Below are 15299 nucleotides of genomic sequence, written 5' to 3'. Positions count from 1 at the left end.
CGTTATTAGGGAGACCAAAGGTCACCTTATCTTATACGTCATTAGGGGGACCAGAATGACATAAAAGCAAGATTAGGTAAAGCCAGAGGATCCTTTGTCAAGCTCAAGAATATATGGAAGTCAAACAGCATCAGCAGACACACTAAGATCAAGCTGTATAATAGCTGTGTACTATCTAATGTATGGTGCTGAATGCTGGAGGATGACCGAAAGTGATTTAAACAAACTATCAAGTTTCCATAATGGGTGCTTCAAGAATATCTTGAGGATATTTTGGCCAGCAAAAATTACCAACAAAAATCTATATGAAACAACGAAAACAACCGATATGAGGACATTACTAAGAAAATACAGATGGAGATGGATTGGTCATATCTTAAGAAAGTCAACAAACGATATCACAAGAGTGGCACTAAGATGGACCACAGAAGGGAAAAGGAGGAAAGGCCGACCAAAAACATGGAGGCGAACTGTTGAAAAAGAACTGAAGGAAATGAATCTTACCTGGGGAGAGGTGGAGAGGACAGCTAAGAACAGAGAAGAATGGAAATCCCTAGTCCTTGCCCTATGTGCCTCCGGGTGCAACAAGGACTAGGAGGAGGAGGGGGGACCAGAAGTCACATAAAGTTGTATGTAAATGCGGAGTACAAAGGTCACCTTATATTTTACTTTATTAAGAGACCAGAGGTCACCTTATGCTGTAGATCATTAGGGAGACCAAAAGGTCACCTAATGTTGTAAGGAGACAATAGGTTAAAAAAAAATGTGGTATATGAAGAATTATTTCCAAAACTCAGACTCTGATTTTAATGACAAGCAAAAACAAAAAGGTACACAATTTCTCCATATTCACTAAATTTATTTCGTCAGAATGGGGTGTGTGTGTTTGGACAATTTGCTTGTCTTCATATACATGTTCATTGTCTTCATATACATGTTTATTGCTTAGAAGTAATTCTCATTGGGTCCGTATTTTCTAGGTCTATTTTTGGTAAGTCTCTTTTTAGTTAGTTTTGTTTCCCTATTTTCAGATTAGCGGGGGTGGTGATTGGAGTTCAGCATCTCCCTTCCATTAATTTTCACCTATCAATTTCAAGGGAAACACCTGTTCTGTAATATCAATAAGGAGGCCAGAGGTATATTGATAAGGTCACCTATTATGGTATGATATATATCATTTGGGAGACCAAGGGTCACCTAACATAATTTATTACCAATTCATTATACCATTATCTTAATGTATCTGTGAAAAGTTCGAGGAGGCATGATCACCCCCCCCCCTCCCCCTTTTCCCGCTAGATCTGCGCGTGCAGAGACAAAATGACACTTACTCAGATATATTAATAAAGAGACAAGAGGTTAGCTAGTGTGTTACTTTGATACGGTCGCTTAACGTTGTTCATCATTAGGCAGACCAAGGGTCACCTAACGTAATTCATTAAAATATAACTTGTATCATATATCTTAAAATATAATAGTCATTGTTGCTTGCTGTACCCACTATTGTATATTTCCTAACATCAGATGATTATTCTTTAAAGAAATGCATTTTTCTGTTTGTTGTATTACATTTGTAAATTAGGCTTTCAAGTAGAAGAATTTATTTTACTTTCACTTTGCGGTTGCAATGCACTACATTTTGTAACGGAGTAAACAGGTTTGATAGGTGTGAATGAGCAGGTGACTTTAGTCCTAGTTGAACGTACGTTTTATCCCTCTGCATTCTGGGAAGGTTTCACACTAAAATTTGCCTGACGTATATGTCATTCCGAATTTCCTCTGTTCTTACACGTTAGTCTATTGAGCTCGCTTCGCAAGCGGCGCTTCGCGCCGCTCGCTGCGCTCGCTATAAATGATTTACAGTCAACTCGTACCCAAACCGAGTCGTACCCAAACCGAGTCGTACCCATGGAGTCAACTCGTACCCAAAACTGTTACTTACATATACATTGTTATACTATAGACAAAGACATTTACTATAGATTATTTAGTATACACATAAATTGTGTGTGCTGTTTGCAATTGCATAAATCATGCTTGTTTTTTGTGATGCCTGAGAGGGCCCTGATTTGGAAATAAAAGAATCTATCTATAAGCCCTATAGATCTATATTTATATTATGCCAAGTTGAATTTTTCAAACAAATTTAATTTAATTGTCATTATTTTATAAAATATAGGTAGTGTAACTATCTTTATGAAAATATATCAAAAAGTGAAATATTTTCATTATTTATTTTATGACTTCAGTTTTGGGTACGAGTTGACTCTTTGGGTACGACTCGGTTTGGGTACGAGTCGGAATGGGTACGAGTTGACTGGATACCCTATAAATATAGCATGCAATTTTAACAAGTAGATGAAAATATAATTATGCAGATACAATTAATGTAAATAATCCAAAAAAATTCTTAAATGTAATGATACATGTTCTTTAACTATAATCACCTTTAACTGAAATCAAAATTTGTGATTTCCTGTAGAAATGTATGTATTCAAATGTGTTAATTGATTTTCATTAACATGTAGCAATTTTTATTTTTTACAATTCAATAGGAATGATTCATACTGGAATTAGCCCAGCCCAAGTAAATAGCCTTTTAACATCTATGAATATCCCTGCTATAAGTACGAAGACTATCCAGAATAGACAAATAGAGACAGGGCTAGCCATTGAAAAAGTTGCTGAGGACACTATCAAACATGTCTTACAAGATGAAATCCAAGCAACAGTTGAGTAAGTATATACATGTATACACCCATAAATAGTGATGGTAGATTTAATATATACTACAATATTTCCTGACAAAAGCTAACTTCTGCATTTTTTGTAATCAATATTTCATAATAATAGTAGTAGTAGGAGTAATAATAATAACAAAACAAATAACAAAAATAAAACAAAAAAGATATTCTTTTTTTTACAGAAGCGAAGGAGCTGAAGAACTAACTGTGAGTGTAGATGCTGGATGGCAGAAGAGAGGAAGTGGTCACTCATTTGACAGTCTTTCGGGTAAGTACCGCTAGATGTCTGCAATTTACATGAGATGTGAGGTCCAAGTAATAATTTTTTCCCTTAATTCCTTCTCATTTTTGATTGAAGGACACTGCTCAATGATTGGAGAACACACTGGAAAAGTAATAGGGTATAAAGTTCGCAGCAAGGTATGCAGAATATGTGAGAGTGCTGAGAGGAATGGGAAAGAAGCAAAGGAACATGACTGTAGACAAAATTGGCAAGGTATTAAATCAATTAAAATGAGTTGTTAACTTACATGTATGTATATTTGAGGTTAAGAAGAGGATTTGTTACTCTTGGTTTTATATACATGTGTTTGTTTATTTTTTTTTAAATAAACTGAATGAACACTTACTAAGCTGCTTAAATAGCAATTTGTGATAATGAGAAAAGTACAGATCTTTGAATTTAACTTTCAAATGCATTATTAACCTTCCTAAACATTACATTGTTTTTAAATTTGTTTTTGATTTTTTTTAGGAAGTTCTGAATCGATAGAGCCAAATATGGTTATCAGTATGATAGAGAAAAAAATGGAAGAAGGAATAAAGGTGTCCACTGTTATAGCAGATGATGACACCACCACCATTTCTCGACTGAAACAAAGCGTGATTCCAACATTAAGAAAGAATGCGACAAGAACCATATAAGGAAAACATTTTCCTCTAGTCTATATGCTTTGAAGAAAAAGCACAAGTCCTTGACTACAAGGGTAATCCACTATCTTATAAAATGCTTCAACAAACCAGTGAAACCCAAGAAGAATAGAAAAGACACTTGATGCCCTCTGTTATCACCCTTTTGGAAACCAAGAGTCATGCAGCGATTCCTGGTGTCAGCATGTTAACAATCCGAAGCAAAGATACTATAATACATATTACTTTGTACAAACATTACTTGTATGTAATTCAGAATCAATTTGAAATAATGTATCTATATATTCATTTATCTTATTAAGTACAAGCTTTATCTTGTCTTGCAAGGAGAGGGTAAATATAGGCTATATTGCCTGTTTCCTAATCCTGATTTAATTTATTCAATATTTGTTATGCCCCGCCATGAATATGGCAGGGGCATATAGTGTTTGTCATGTCCGTCTTTCGTCCTTCCACCCTTCCGTCCTTCCATCCTTCAGTCCTTCCGTTTGTGCTTCCGTCGCGCTTTGCGTTTAGCTCAGTTCAAAGCTCATTTTCAAAGAAACTATCCAAGATATTTTCATCAAACTTCATATGCTGATAGATATTGATGAGAGCTATGCAACTTTGACCTTGACCTTTCCTTTAACCTTGACCTCACTTTTGTTAAAAGTAGTGTATAGCTCAGTTTTAGAGAAACTATTCAAGATATTTTTATCAAACTTCATATGCTGATACACACTGATGAGAGCTAATCAACTGCCTCAACATTTTTTGACCTTGACCTTTCCTTTGACCTTGACCTTACTTTTCTTAAATTAGAGTCAAACTTCATATGCTGATACATACTGATGAGAGCTATTCAACTGCATTAACATTTTTTGACCTCGACCTTTCCTTTGACCTTGACTTTACTTTTCTTGAATTAGTGGCAAACTTCATATGCTGATACATACTGATGTAAGCAATTCAACTGCATCAACATTTTGACCTTGACCTTTCATTTGACCTTTACTTTTATAAATTTGTGTTTAACTCAGTTTTAAAGAAACCATTCAAAATATTTTTATATAACTAATATGTGAGAACTATTCAACTGCATCAAAAATGTTTGACCTTGAACTTTCCTGTGACCTTGACCTCGCTTCTCTTAAATTTGCAGTTTGCTTTGTTTAAAAAAACATTTGATGTATGTTTATGTAAGCTTATGCACTTATATATAATTTGGTGAGAATTTGTCATCTATATCCAACTTTTTAGATTTAAATTTTAAAGAAACTATTCAGGATATTATCATCAAATTTCATACACTAATACAAATTTTCATGTTGCATCACTAATGTACCCTCGGCGGGGCATTCATGTCCTATGGACATATTTCTAGTTTAAATTAAATTAAAGATACTCTTCCTTGCCTTATGGAAAGCCATTCAATATGCAACCAATGGAAGCAGAACAGCTAGAAGATCTCCAGTCTTGGAAGCACCCAACCGAATGAATCCTTCAATAGGTCTGTGTCACTGAAAGCTCCGAAAACCACAATTTTAGCGGCCCAGCTAGCTTAAACTACAGAGTAGCAGCATATGTGGTAGAAAAAAATCCTGGAGCATCTTATCTTGTTGTTGTGAGTATATATATTTGAAAATTTATGTACCAAAGTATTATATAAATAATGGAAAACATTCTCAGGGTGTAAAACTTTGACAGAGATACTTAAGAAATGTAAAAAAAAAAAGTTGAATTACATAATGAGATATATATGTGTATGAGCAATACTTGTAATTAAATTAAAGTATCAATGCAATCAAATAATACATTTTTTGCATCAAGCTGCAGCATTCTCTCCTTCCTAATGTTTAACTAATGTTATTTTTGCTATAATAGGTAAACAAAAAGATAGGGTTATCTACCGAAAGGTTTACTAGAAAGTTGTGCTACCTCAGGGAATTCCAGTTCAGAAAGAGAAAGGCGATCGCCAAAACGAAGGAGGCCAAGAGAAGAAGACCTGAGCTGAAGGCTAGGAGGTAATGTAAAATAAGTTCACTTTAATGATGCAAACATATATTAGTTAACAGTTTGGTTTTTGAAATACATGAATTTATGCTAAGCATTTTTTTTCTTCATTCATAAAGATCCTTGTGTACAACAAGTAAAGAAATTCATGAAGGATCCACATAATTATGAATCTGAAATACGGTTAGCTCCTCAACAAGCTAACACCATCACAGAAATTCCAGTCCCACGCGCAAGATCACAGATGGAAACAGTGATATCGAAAATCATACGCTTATCTTATTTGATTTAGAAACAACAGGATTAGGTAATGTATTTAATACAGTTTTAATATTTCGAATTATTTGTGCAAGAAGTTTATATAGAAATTTTCTCAAATTCAGTTTATTAAAAAGAACCATAATTATATTCTTGCTTGGAAGAAAAAGGTCTTACAGTTTTACCCCTGTGTGTCTTTCAGTGTCTGTGTGTGCGCCTGTCTGTATTATATTTTTGTCTCAGTTTTCTCAGCAACTACTCATTGCAGATGTTTTTAATATCAACACCCTCTTCGTTTAGGCATGCCATATGGTGGAATTTATTTCTGTATAAATCCATACTCCAGTGACCATTTATGTCCGTGGGCCTTGTGACAATATTTTACTTACTTTTTCATATGTATACTCTAAATGGTGATGTTTTTCTTTTTTCTTTAAGCTCGCACGTCTCATTTCGTTCAGTTGGCAGCTGTACAGAATGAGGATAGATTTTCCACATATATTATTCCTAAGAGGTCCATACATGTAACGCCAACAGCTTCTGGGATAACAGGTCTCACTTTTAGGAATGGAAAACTCTACCATAACAACAAAGAAGTGACTGGAATTTCTCTGATGGCTGCGTTGGATTCTTTCTTGAAATTTCTTGAAAAGTACAATATCCTTTTAGTTGGTCACAACATTAAAGCGTTCGACTGCCCGGTGCTTTTTAGGGCTCTTGATTCATGTTTTATGTCATCAAGATTTTCTAAAAAGGTGAAAGGATTTTTGAATTCGAAGCTTTTATTTCGAATATCCCATCCAAACCTGAGCTCTTATAGCCAGAAAAAATTTGTAGGTCTCCTTGCATGTTCATATGAAGCACATAATGTCCCTGGAGATATTTTAGTGTTGCAAAAAGTATAAGAATTAGTGAATTTATCAGATGAAAAGCATAAGTATGCTACATTTTCACTTGCTTATGCAATGAATGCACTGTCTTACCAAAATGAAGTTGTCAAAAATTTTCTTTCCTTACAAATTCTTGTTCAGAAAAAGGTGTTGAGTTTGTGTATGGCTAAAAGAATAACTGGAAGCAGGTTGGATTTTGATAGTTTTAAACTAGCTTACTCTAGAGATTAGAATGGTATCCGTGCATTGTTTACTGAAATGTGTAGCAACAGTTCTGTGAGGGTGACAAAGTCGAACAAAATTATCAAGGCTGTGAGCTCTTTTTTTTCTCATTGAATGAAAGTTAAATATATTATAATGTGCTTTGTCTTTAAATGGAAGCAATTCAATTTCATTTATAATATATTTTCCCCAGCTTATTTTAAAATTTAGCAAGTTTATAATTTACCAGCTTATGTAAGAAATTGACAGCTAGATGTTAATGATAATTCATGGTGTAAAGAATCAAACTAACTGAAATTATAAACATAAATAAATTTTTTAACAAATCCATTTATGAATGAAGATTGCATTTTGTTAAAGTTTGTGCTTATGTAGTATATATAAAGCTGTGAAACTGGATTGATCTGGGGGATTCAGAAAAAAAAGTTGTAAAAATTATAAGATACGCTACAAAAATAATGATTTTAAAGACAGCCCGAGGCATTGAAGAAAGTTTAGATGTCCAGTAAATATATACATGCATGTTGTTGTACGTAACAATGTTAAAAATACAGGTTACAGTAAGTGTCAATATCGATCTGTACGAGGGATGATCAAAAAGTTCGCATTATAAAATCTGTATATTTAAAAATCCACAATTCAGATCAGAATGAAATTTGGCACACTTATAGTCATTCACACGTTCTATAAATAGCAGATGTTAAATAATGTTTTGCTTCATGTTTGTGACGTCACAATGTGAAAATGACGTCAGTATATAGGTCACTTGTGACAAAAAATGGTTGACTCAGTCGTACTCGAGTAACGAACGGCTGTAAAGTTTAACGTATATCTCGGAAATTCCTTTGCAGTAGAATATGATAATTTGTACAAGGTTTATGAAGACAAAGGACTTACCAGAAGTTCAATCATTAATTGGATTGAATGTTTTAGTGAAGGCAGGGAGATGGTTAAAATGATGTTTGTTCTTTTGACCAGCGAAAGCAAGTCGGTAAAAAGATGTGTCCTTCGCAGCACAGTTAAGGCTGCAACAAGGAGGCAGGGCCTAATTTTTACGGGAAATGCTTTCTATGACATCACACAAATGTATATGTTCTTCAAATTACCACAAAATGAAATGATTTGCTATTTTAAACTGTTGGATAGCTTTAAACTACATCAATACTTACTATTGCATGTATTTTTGTCGTTGGTTTAATCCCACAGAGCAATATATAAACAATTCACTGATCGCAATGCACTTGTCAATGTGACGTCATATCGCAAAATTTGACGCAGTTTGTATGCAGTGAGAGGCGGATCAAGTTATATTTTATACAATGAAAAATGTATTTTGTAAGTAAATAAAATATTTTTGCATTTACTTGGATGCGATGTATATTTTATGATTTTAATCATATACTTCCCGTACATTTCCTAGACAAGCGAAACTGCCGTATATTTGTATGCAGATTCATTGAAGGGTAATAGAAGGGTCGTAATAAATCGATATATTGCAAGGGCATACCCTCAATGAATTATGACAAGCTTTTACACATAAACTCAAGAGGTATGAAGATATTTGAAAAGTGCTGCGAACCTGATGAAATCTTGCAAATGAATTAATTATATCCATATTTAATGTACTTGACCAGCAAAATATTCAGCATACGGTCTAACAAACGTAATTTTAGCAGTCATATAGTAGAATCTATATAGGTTCGCAGCACTTTTCACAAACTACAAAGAGTGTTGAAAATAATTATAAATTAAACTTAGATTTTCAACGTGGTTATGCCCTTGCAATATTGGAATTTATAGATGACCTCAATACTGCAGGTATATTTGCTAAAATCACGTGACTGCCACATTACGTCACAAGTCTAGGTAAGAAATCTAATCGTCCTCAACATGTAGTTTTTCAACCACATTACATTTGTCTGATAATAGTAAAGTCCTAAAAAGAATCGCCCATCCTTGTAAAGAATGTATTTTCTATATAAAAATTCGCCTATATTTCCATTTGTCACCTTAACTGTACTGCGTTAGTTGAGCAATTTGTCTTGAAAGATCGCCAAGTTACAGTAAGAAAAATAGTTGAATATCTGAGCAATAATATAATTATTAAATCCCTAAAATATCGTTTACTTTAGACTTTAAACATATGACATATGAAAAAAAGAAGGCGCCAATACTTTTTCCTCATTGGATAAACGACGCTCCCGAGACAGAGGACTCGGGTTGTGATGGGCACCATACTAATTCTGTTAGGGATATCCTTATCCACCCATCCTATTGCCGAGATTTGGCCATTTCTGACAGATGTTCTGTTCTTGTTATAAAAAATTACTTGCATGGTATGAAATATAAGACTCGGAAAAATCTCCTAGCTTCTGTGAACAGACCTCTACGAAGCATGTCACGTGACCGCCTTGATCACGTCATTCGCACATGGGCAGAACAATGGCAGATGTGCAGAAATCGAAGAGGACTACTTTAAAAAATAATGAACACTGAAACCTCATTTTATTTTTTTTAAGGAAGTTATTCAATTAGTTCGCGAACTTTCTGATCACCCCTCGTATAGGTTTTTGATGTGTGTTGTTAAATAACAGACTACCAATATTCATCTCACAATTATATTCTATATCCACATGTAATTAGTGATTGAGACTTGACCAATGTAATCGTAATCCATAATCTTGTAAATTGTGATTAGGTAATTGACATGTTTAAAATTGTTTTTATTCCATGCATATTCTCATATTCTTGGGTAATTAAACAGGTCACAAAAAGGAGGCATGCATATAGATACTGAATTATATTCATATTGTGCATAATTTTTTTTTGGAAATATAATATTGCCAAAGGTGCACTATATTTCTGAAATAATATACATGTATAAATATTTTATTGCATTTTATAGTCAACAACAACAAAAAATTTGCATATCAAAATGTTTTACAAAATATTGCACTTATTAATCAAGTTATGAAATTCTGATTAAAAGTTTCAATTTAAATGAAAAACCAAGATTTTTTTATTATATATTTACCAAAGTTTTATACTTATAGTATAATGTTGCATTTGGAAATCTTATTTGGTTTAAACATTATCAATATTTTTCATAATTTATGTTAAATACAAATATAATGGATTGGCAAATATGAAAAAAATGACAAAAAAATTTCAAATGGGAATTTCTGGAAAATTTGACCATTGACCCCATATACATTTTATACCAATAAAATAAAGAGAATTTAAGTGCTATAAGACTACAATTTATTTATTGTTCCTATCAGTGGGATTTTTTTTTTAAATTCCTGATGAAAAACTGATGGAATTTTTAAAATAACAGAGGAAATTCGTACTTTTAATATTTTTAAATTGGTTGACCCAAATATGAAAATTATTTGGTATTTAGCACCATTTCTATATTAAAATACATTTGTATGCCAAAATATTTATGATACTACTCATATTTTGCTTGAAAAGAAAAAATGGTCATAGTGTAGAATTTAGAGGAATTTTCCGGGAAAACTTCGGAGGCCAATGGCAAAAAAAGTAGGTCATTGACCTAGATATTTCAAAGTGGAAAATGATACACCTATTTGGGTTCTTTAATGTACATTTGTTGGTTTGTCCATCCTATTAGTGGATTTTTTTTATTATGAGTAAAGGTATACCTTAAGAATGGCCTCATGTGTCCTCCGGAGCAAAATCAACCCGTGCGTGCATGAATCAATTTCTAATATTATATTACAAATGTGATGTTTAGAAATTATTTATGCTTGGTCTTGATTTTACAATGCCCATGACTTTGGAAACATTTCAACGTAAAGAATCAAGGACACAGAAGAAATGAAGAAATATTGATAAAGGTTGACAATTTTTCGCCTTCTCATACATCCTTGACAAGCTTGTAGTAGCTAATTGGAAACAGGGGATGCCAGCCAGTAGTGGAGATGGGCAAAACATACTCGATCATGACCCAAAATTTTACATTTTTTGTAACTTTTTACCTTATACATGTATATGTGCTACCCACTCCCACGCCTAATATGACCCGCCTCAACGGAAAAAGAGTCTAAATTCCAGGACATCGGTCTTAATTTTCAAAAAGTAGGATCATTTTTCAGTGATTGTCAACACTGACTTTTTCATTTGCATAGATTCCATCTGTATTCTGAGCCTCAGATAAAAATGATTACTGTTAATTCTATAAAATTTATTCATGATTTCAAGATTCAAAATGTCAAAACATGTTCTTTATTACTACAGATTTCAAGAGAAATAAACATATTGAAGGAAAATGTTCAAATAAGCACCTTTCTGTCTGTTTTTCATTTGTCAAACTTCTGGATTCAATATTTCCTGACTGATGACAATCTATATCGAAGCCTGCGGAGAGAAGGACACGTGCTTTGATTGACCGGGTATAACAAATTATGAACCTCATTTGATACTTTCTTGTCAGCCATGTTCCTGTGAAGAGTCTTGCATTCAACATTGAATTGTTGTCCTGATAAGTTTTTTTCAAAGACCATTGGCTATATTTGATACCCCTCACATCCATATGGAAAAAATGTAAAATTTAATTATTAAGTCACAGTTTGAGATAATCAACTTTCCACAGAGGTAGAGATGCAACAATGTGAAAATGCTTCTGACGATTTTGATTTTTATAATCCTGTCAGCTCTCTTGTTAGTAATCATTCTTATCAAAATGTTTTATGTGCATATTGTCACGGGGAGGACCAATTCAATTTAGTATCATGGGGCATTTTGCTAAATCAATACGGAGGTAAACTGAATTTCATCAACTTCATTGAATCTTATCAAAAACTACAATTCTTTTCAAAAGCTCACAGAACAAATGTTGTATATTCTCCGCCAACTAGTATGGAGGAAATTATCCGTCCATTTTTTTTTTAATCCAGAGAGGTATCGCTTTCAATCTTGTCCGGATGATAAAGATTTAGACACTGCTTGTTCTTCTCCATATGTCAACAAATTCAGACTTTGTAGAAATATATTCTGCTACTTGTGCAAATTGAAAGAGTTAAAGAGACCTGGACCCATCATAGGCTCCTGTTCTCCACAAAACAATGAATCCGTATAAAAATTTCTACTGTTTCCAGTGTAATACTCCTCTAAGGAATATGGATGCCTTTGGCTCTCGGGTACGCCATGGTAGTGAATGCAAAGCGATCTTACGTTATCACTTCTCTGACTTTTCAACAATTGCACGTGAACTTCATACTTTTGATACGTAGGAACAATTCTTCTTAAAGTTTTTTAACACAACCCTTATTAGTGATTTTATTCTTAAAACGATAAGAGATTCCAAGAGGAATGGCGTTCATTTTCCATTTGAAAATATGGAAAAGAATAAAGTTTTAGCTTTGGTCAGATTTGAACACAATTGTAGCAGTTAACCCTCGGCGTATTTGTAGACAAGATCTGTTATCAAAGAGTGTTCGAAACCTCACTACAGAAAGACAATATGATTGCTCATATTCCTGTCTATTCCTCGGAAGATGCACTTGTTGCATTGACACAGCATTGCTGCATCCAGAGGAATGCATCGACCGAGTATCCCCATTCTCTAAAACTCAAAGAGGTGAAAGCATTCTTGTTGTCTCAAGGTGCTACGAAAATAACATAAAGCAGAAATCTACCATGAATACAAAAAAGTCAAAGAACTGTGCGAAAAAAAATTCCAATAATTATGATATTCTAATCTTGTTAAAAAATATAATTTACAGAAATATTTTTTGTTTTCTTTGTAATACGAACTACACGATTGAAAATCACAATCTTTTCCACAAATACCTATAACGTTGTCGACTTCAACATTATTTGCAAATCGCAATTCAATTTCGTCTATGGCATGAATTTCGACCAACTCCTTCAACAAGCTAAGACTCAGAAGTGTCATGTATTGTACGACGCATCCAATTGGTCTTATGTGATCTCAAAACTTCAATATCAAGGTGGAACTGTCCAAGAGTTGAAAAAGACCGAGTTGTGAAATGGATGTGTGAAAATCCAAGTCCACATTCGTTTATGCCTACTGGTAGGTCTAAAAACGAATTTTGTTAAATGTGTAATTCAAATAAAAATGGTGACATAAAAGCATGTAATCATTCAAATATCTTGGATGTGAGATGCAAAAACGCTTGCTTGACTTTACCAGACGTTAGAAATCATCCATTTGTTCATCCGTTCAGAAACCAATTTTGTTCGCATTGTGGGGAAAATGAAGCACTGAGGAAAAATACAAACCATTCTAGAACCCAATGCAAGCCGATGTACGGATCAGACAAAGTATATCTGTTACCCTTGATGAGAGAAATTTCCATTTCAAAGAGACATACCAATGAGAAACTCCTTGAAAAAAAAGTCGAGGTAAAGTATTATATTAAATAAAATACTAGTAAAAAAAAACATTTCTATTACGAAGAGGCTGAAATTCCTATATTTACGATTGTTAATTTGAGTTGCACGTCGGTTTTCAAATATCTATGTGGCCACTGTTCCCCCACAAATTATTTGTTGCCTCGGTTCTATGTAGTCTTTCATTATATTCATATTGACTGAATAGCAATGAAAAATTGGTCAAAGAATTACATTTCGTTTATGGTTAAATTTATCTTGAAGAAACCAAGCAATTCGTATTCTGTCGATAAATATTTTACGCACAATTTTTCTAATTCTATTTTACCCCCTATATCAAGGAAAAAAATTTATCGAATATATATATATATATATATATATATATATATATATATATATATATATATATATATATATATATATATATATATATATATTGTAACGTGCGGATGCGCTAACTGGACTGTTTTCAACAAGTCAAGAACTCCATGGAAAGTTTATAGATTTATTTCACAGGACACAGAAACAAAACAATACTGTTAAATATTCTCAAAATCTCTGGTGTTTCATAAATTAATAAAAACCTCTATAACTGGAGTCTTATCCAGTAATAATAATTCATGTGCAAGTCTAACTCTCTTAGACCTAATAAAAATCCTCGTAATCCTAAGTATATTCCTAAACTGGTAATAAACCAGTAAACTTGAAAATCTAAACCAGTAATATACTGGTAAATAAATATTATTCAATCTCTGAATAAAGTTTTCCCCCACACCACTTAATATTATCAAACTATTAACCTAAAGAACTAAATTAAACTCACACCTTGATACAGTGGTGTATCCTACTGTTCAAACGCTGCAACTCCGCGTTCTTACTATAGATACGTCATTAAATACTACGAAATGACGTAAAATACGTTCACCAATCAGAAACATCGCGCACCTGATCATCAACCAATCACAGGCGATACGCGATACCCCAATTCCCACGGCAACGAAAAAGTGTGCACATGTTTCACCAGAAAATAGAAACAAGTAAAATATTATAACTACTTTATGAACAAAGTAAATTTCGAAATAATTAAAAAATATTGACATACAATTAATTAAATAAATCGCCGCTTACAACTTTTCACATCTTAAAAATAATGCATTATGGGAAATCGCACTTCCGGAAGAACAACCATGCGGCGAAAACATACCAGGTAACAATATTTACCGAATAATAGCTAAATAAACACTGTTTTAATTATGCGATCACGTAAACAATATAGGAACTATAGATAACAATTAGTTCAACACCATATCAGCATTAAAGTCTTAAATAGCAAAGAAAATAACTTGTATTTGGCAATGCACATCATCTGACAGCAATCGGGGGTCATATCAAAACACAATTTATAAAAAAAAAATGTATTCAAGTGATATAGTAATAAGTTAAAACATCGTGATTATAATATCGCTGTCACTGCATCTGTCACAATATAGATATATAGATATATAGATATATATATATATATATATATATATGCAAAGGATGCGACTTGTACTAACCAACCAAACACTTGAAAGAAATCGGTTCGGGTTTGGACAAGTTCTTCACATGTATTTGTTGTCACAGTTATAGTTACTTTTTGCTTATTGGATATTTGGAGTCTGATGTTCTGGGGGATTGGCTGTGCACCCCACACCCACCCCCACCCCCAGGGCAAAAATTTTGATCCGTGTATGATCAGAATATCTGGCTAAAATCATAATTATCTCATTACAGACAATGGACAACATCTGCTATCCTGGGAAGATTTTGGTTAGAGAAAAGTGTGTACCAGTTATGCACCATCCAAAAGGAATTACTTATGCATTGTTTATTTTATGTCAACTTA

At 33.3% G+C, this 15299-nt stretch overlaps 1 pseudogene; it reads left to right on the top strand.

The window, feature by feature from the left end:
* The first annotated feature begins 3216 nt into the window (after positions 1-3216).
* Positions 3217-7240, top strand: LOC133188735 (uncharacterized; annotated as a pseudogene).
* Positions 7241-15299: the final 8059 nt, after the last annotated feature.

This window comes from Saccostrea echinata, unplaced genomic scaffold, assembly GCF_033153115.1.
Source record: "Saccostrea echinata isolate AGI-Se365-2 ecotype Australia unplaced genomic scaffold, CSIRO_AGI_Sech_v1 ptg000016l, whole genome shotgun sequence".
Classification (NCBI taxonomy): domain Eukaryota; kingdom Metazoa; phylum Mollusca; class Bivalvia; order Ostreida; family Ostreidae; genus Saccostrea; species Saccostrea echinata.
The sequence above is the reverse complement of the archived record's forward strand: the minus strand, read 5'-3'. Positions and strand labels throughout refer to the sequence as shown.